Here is a 6,000-nt window from a genome sequence, read left to right as displayed (position 1 = left end):
AAATGAAGGACCACTATCCAAATAAATAATATTTACTTATTTATTTTTTATTTATTTATCTTACGGAGTTTTGAGTTTAGCTCTGAGGAAATTTAATCCATGTGAATGATTTAAAATTGGCCATTTACTTTTTCTCTGCATTTACGTGAACATTTTTTACACAAAGCAAAGCATTCATGATGTTACTATCTCAGATTTGACAAATGCCGGTTGTCCTGGCAGCTAGCCAGTATATTTTTGCAGAATAACTTTAACACAACTGTACTATGGTTACCTAAATAGTATAAAAATGTTCATGGCATCCTTGCTACTGTGGCTCTGGAATGTATGCTGCTGGTATCTGGCAATTGCCCCAAACTAATTAGTTCTTTATTTATGAAGCTGAATGTTTATTCCACAGTTGGATAAATAATGTGCATGATATCACTTCAGGAAGAACATAGTTTTACCAGAAGGCAAGTCCTTTTTGAAAGGAAGAGAAACAAAAGGTTCTCATTTATTGCAGATAGATACGGAATTAGAAGCCCTGACAGCCACCATGGTACAGATGTAGTTTAATCTTCCATATTCTATTAAGTAACGGAATCCAATTTGCCTTCCATCTCAAAAATATTGTGCACCTTTAAGTGATATTTTAAAATTGAAAATGAGTAATGGATCAGGGCTCATTTGAATAATTTGTGAATATGAATAAGTATTTTGAGACAACAGAAAGCAATGTGAAAAAAACAGAAACATCATATTAGTACTTTTCACACAATTGTGGAAATAGTACAAGAAATCACCCAAATTCAGAAAATTTTAAGTGTGGTCTTACACCTCACTTTACTCAGGAAGACTGCTGCTGTCCAACAACACAGTCATGAGTTTAAGCATATGGTTAAATGCATTCCTGCATTAGTGCCATAGTTGTTCTGGAAGGTAGTCAAACTCATTACATTATTTGAGCTACAGATTTTCTGCCTCATTAAAACCCTAATTGCTTGAATGTTGCCATGAAATGAGGAAACTCTGATGGACAGTGCTCACAAAAGACAGTTCACATGCTGTCAACTGTTTAAGGAATTTTAATGTAATGGAAAATAATATAAAATTAAAATTAAAGGAAGATGGAATAAATGGCTATGGAAAATAAGGAATATTTTTAAAATTTTCACTTTAGTGAAGGACCATCCTAGGTCCTTTTCTACTTCCATGGAAGAAAGAGAAACAACTCTTAGAAGTTTTCATTTACTTCCTCTCCAGATATTTCAGTGAGTTGCTAAATGTAATTACTAGAAGTCACGATATCTTTTTGATTGTTCATTAATAATGCAAAATCAACCCATGCTATAAATTAATGTTTGGTAACTGGGACTATAACCATCTTTATGAAATGCAGTCAAAATAAATGCTATAAAGTAAGAAAATTTAGTACATAAGTATAGAATCATTCAATTGGAAAAGAACTCTGATATAATGTAGTCCAACCTTTAAGCTACTACTAAGTCCATGACTAAATCATGCTACTAAGTTCTAAATCTACATGTTTCTTGAAGACCTCCTGGGATGGTGACTCAACCCCTTCCCTGGGCAGCCTGTTCCAATGCCTCACAACCCTTTCAGTAAAGAAATTCCTCCTAATATTCAACCTACTATTCAACTGCTGATATGTTACCTACTCGTAAATATTCAGACAAATGTGTATCTCCTAATATTCAACTCCCTTGGTGCCATTTGTTGGTGCTAATATTCAACTCCTTGAGGCCATTTCCCCTCATTTATCACTTCGTGGTTGGGTGCTATAGTTCTGGAGTGATTAAAACTAGTTTCTCAAACTATTAGTGTATACACTTTGAAGCTTGCTTCTGGTAAACAGGCAGAAAAATAAGACTTTGCCATAAGGTAAATGTAATTCTTCAAGATCTCTGGAGTATCTCAGAAAATTGCATTTACTCTAAAATAATAAACTTTCTTGGAGTATCTGAACATAAAGATCTTACTGCTGGAGGCCTATTCTGTACGTGAAAGCCAATGTGTTTCAACAGATAACAGACACCAAGCCCTGCTTTGCCAGACTGAGTACCCAACCTTAAAGATCCTATCAAGGAATAACAATTGGTAATTATAAGAGTGGGAGTTTCAACGGTATTCCTGTATTTTTCTTACTGTTTCTTGAGTCCTTGCAGGTTGACACTTAAAACTGATTGCAGAAACCAAACTGATATTATCGATGGTACTGATAGTCTGTTATCCTCTCAGAAAATCTTTCAGCTGGAAAATAGAGGAGGCTTAATAACCTCTCACAACTTCACAAAACTTTCCTGACATGATTCCTTCCCTTCCCAGGCTCCAGACGACAGCATCCCGTAGTGTAGGAGAGGTGTGAGCTTTCTGATTACACATCTAACAGTGGGCTACCAAATATGACATAGAGCCTTAAGGAGCTGTGAAGTTTTTTCCTCTATGAAAGTAGTAGGTCATGTTCTATTTATGCAAAAAGTGCATTATGTTGGTTTCTTCCACACACACACAAAAAATAGTGTAATCTTGTGAAGAAGAGAACCGAGAAGTGAATGAAGTAATAGATGTAAAAATCCAGTACAGCTTTCAAGATGAATTTGGGACAGAACTTCCTTGTAAGCCTAACTACATGAAAAAATAGGACATGGAGGGACTTGGCAACATGCTTGAATTTCATTTATCTTTGAAAGAATAAAAACAAAAAATTAATACTTTTGTTTGTTTGGCTGGTTGGTTTGGTTTGGTTTGTTTTTCCCAAAATGAAGCAAGAAACTCTACAGGGGCATGTATAATGGCTTTTTTTTTTTTTTTTTTTTTTTTTAAGATTCTACTCTGTTGGCTTACACAGACAAATTCGTGAAAGAAACTGCTAAAAAGCAATTGACATAAAAGTTTAGTTTTGCTTCTTGCTGGCTATTTAGAATATACAGTGTTACCCTGACTGGGACCCCTGTCAGAAGTAGAAATGATATGTGACCTTGCTATATCATCCAGATTATATATTTGTGTGTGAAAATTGATAGGCAGTGGATACAACACTTACCCAGATTAGACAAGGTTATCACGCTCATCGTGCACACATTGGTCTGAATATTTGTGAGTAGATAACATATCAGCAGTCAGTGCTCCCTGATGGAATCTCTGGTGCAGTCTATACTCAAAGATTCAGTTTGTGCTGATTTTGGCAGAGATGGTGTTTTCTTCCATGCCCTAAACAGTGTGAGCTGAAGTCTCATCAATGGTATTTAGGAAATATGTGAAGAAGTCATGTGCATAATTAATGAAAGGTACAACCTGACTGATGTTCTAACGTAGCAGTTTGAGTATTGCTGCTCCTTGGTTTAGAATTACTATGATTTTATAGTTCATTTCTGAAAGAACTGCATTTGTCTTTAGTTCCAGTGAAGAAAATACAGTGGAGAACATACTAATTAGCTGCAGAGGCTGAGTGTGTTAACTTCTGAATTAGCTAATTCTCAAAGCAAGTTTTATATACAAAGACTTCACCTCCAAAGTTGTGTTTCCTAATGGTAGCAGTGATTTTATGAACACCCTGGAAGCAATCTGAGGGAAAAAATGTGGGCAGAGATTAGTCTGAGAAAGAAATTGTTGAGTATATTATTACTAAAAGATTAGTAATACTCTCATATTTTATGCAAACCCAACTGATATTTCTTTGAAATATGAAAGGCCTAGAGGTGAGTGGGCATGGCAGGAAGGATGGAAAAAAGAGAATGCCAATCTTTTAAGCGTAGTCCAAGAACACAGGAAATGATGGAAGAGGAAGAAGTAGATTTCCTCTTCTGAAGTTAAGATATCTGTATCTAAGATATTCAGGTTGGATTTTAGGAAAAAATTATTCTCAGAAGGAGTGCTTAGGCATTGGAAAAAGCTGCCAAGGGAAGTGGTGGAGTCACGGTCCCTGGAGGTGTTGAAGGAAAGGGTAGATGTGGTATTTAGGGACATGGTTTAGTGGGCAAAATTGGTGGTAGGGGGACAACTGGACTGGATTCTTAGAGGTCTTTTCCAGCTTTAATGATTCTATGACTCTATGATGCTGTCTGTAAGTGCTCAGCAGATCTTGCGATAAACATACTGAGGTTTTGTTTTGGAGCTGTTTGATCTTATACTCATTGAAAGCCCGTGATTACTATTTAGACTTCTCAAGATAAGTTGTATGCAATCTTTTTGTCACCATCCTTGCTGCCATCCTAAACACTTTAGCAGTACCTGAAGTTGTCTGTTGCCATAAACTAGTGATGAGTTGTCTTTCTAGAAAAATGGCTTAAAACACATCTTTACATGTTTCTGGCAACTTGTCCAGAAATGAAATCAGTCTGGCCCATGGTTCATTTGGAGGTGTATCAATATTTCTTCATTCAAAAAGTACGATTCCTAAAACTGAAATCTAAGCTGTAATCTGCCTTCATTGGCTGCTGAAAACCAGTACTGAAAGTACTCCAAGACACATGATTAGAACTTGAGATCCATAGTACGTGCTTGACAATGAGATGAGATCCAGAAAATGTGCTTTCTAGATCTAAAATTTCTCTATTTATTGATGGAGAGACCTGACTACACAGTACCAAATGTAAGATGTGAAATGGATTACATGACTTCTCCTGGATGATTTTGAGAGTACATCAGAGGTTTTTGCTATTTTGAAGAGATATTGAACAGACTGAAAACTGTGACAGGAACTGATGCTACCACCACTTAACCTGGAATGACTACGGAAGAATGCTTTCCATAGGATGTGGAAGGAAGGAGCTTTATGGTTTTATTGATGATGACCTGTCTCTTCTGGACTGGAATGAACTGGAAGCAAGCTTGAAATAATCCAGGAAACTTTACCTGGTGCTAAAGGTGCTGTGATGGATTTCATAGCTAGCTCCGGTGTAGATAAGGATAGTACAGTGCAATGAGAATAATGGAATCAGTACCGAGGTGTACAAACAAATGGAGTACTAACTGCCGTCGTAGAGAAATGGTGAAATCATTTGCTGTCTCTGTACTGATGACTCATGAACTTCCTCATGCTTACGCCATGGTGACAAGGTGCTCTTTTCTCCTGCAGACATCAAGGATATATTTCAAAGGCTTTGATACGCAGGCCTAGATACTTTATACTAATGAATGTACTCTCCTTGACACCTGTGAAGTGCAGATATAAACCCTTGAAAAAAAAAGAGTGTTTAAAGTGAAAACCTTGAAGGAGTGGAGATTTCTTCTTTATGTCTAACCTCTGAGTCAGACAACTCCTTTAGACTTTACTGTTACAAAACCAGAGCTTCATTGGTATTTGTGTGTTTTGAAAGTGGGCTACAAAATCATGGAATTATAGAAGATAATTAATACTAGAAGAATGATCAACACACTGTATCACAGATGGTTTTTAAAGCCTGTGGTCCACATTCAGCCATAGTGTTTTCTGATGGTTCTGCTAATAACACTGGCCCCAGCAAATGCTGAATGTCTTGTCTTTGGTCACTGGATTAAAATAAGCACCAGCAGCAAAGTAAGAGAAAGTATAAGAATCAAAGACAGGAAAGAAAGATGTAATGATTCTCAAACTACAATTCATACTGGCATTGTTTCAGTGCTATGTTCAGCTATTAGAAAGGACTTAGTTTTGCCTAAGTTAAATCCCTTCTTTCATCTCTTGAAAGAAACAGTTTGACAGCAGCCAGGGTTAAAAAAAAAAAAAAAAAAAAGTGTTTATTGGATGTTAATCAATGAATTACTGAACAAATGCTTGAAGAAGAAGCAGGGAATATATGTATGCTCATCACAAATTCAGACTTACTATTTTGTTTGTTACACAAATAGTTTTGTCTTAGAATCACAGTTGTTTTTTTCCAATAACACTGAAGCTCACTTCTAATCTCACTCCTATACTCTTCCACATATTCTTTCACATCTGCAAAAGAGAAGAAGCCATTCTGAGTTCCTTGGCTTTCTACGGAATAGTTTGTGTTGTTTCGTTGTTTGTGTGTT

This window comes from Aythya marila (genome assembly GCF_965140915.1).
Source record: "Aythya marila genome assembly, chromosome: 1".
Classification (NCBI taxonomy): Eukaryota; Metazoa; Chordata; class Aves; order Anseriformes; family Anatidae; genus Aythya; species Aythya marila.
This window is presented reverse-complemented; position numbering follows the sequence as displayed.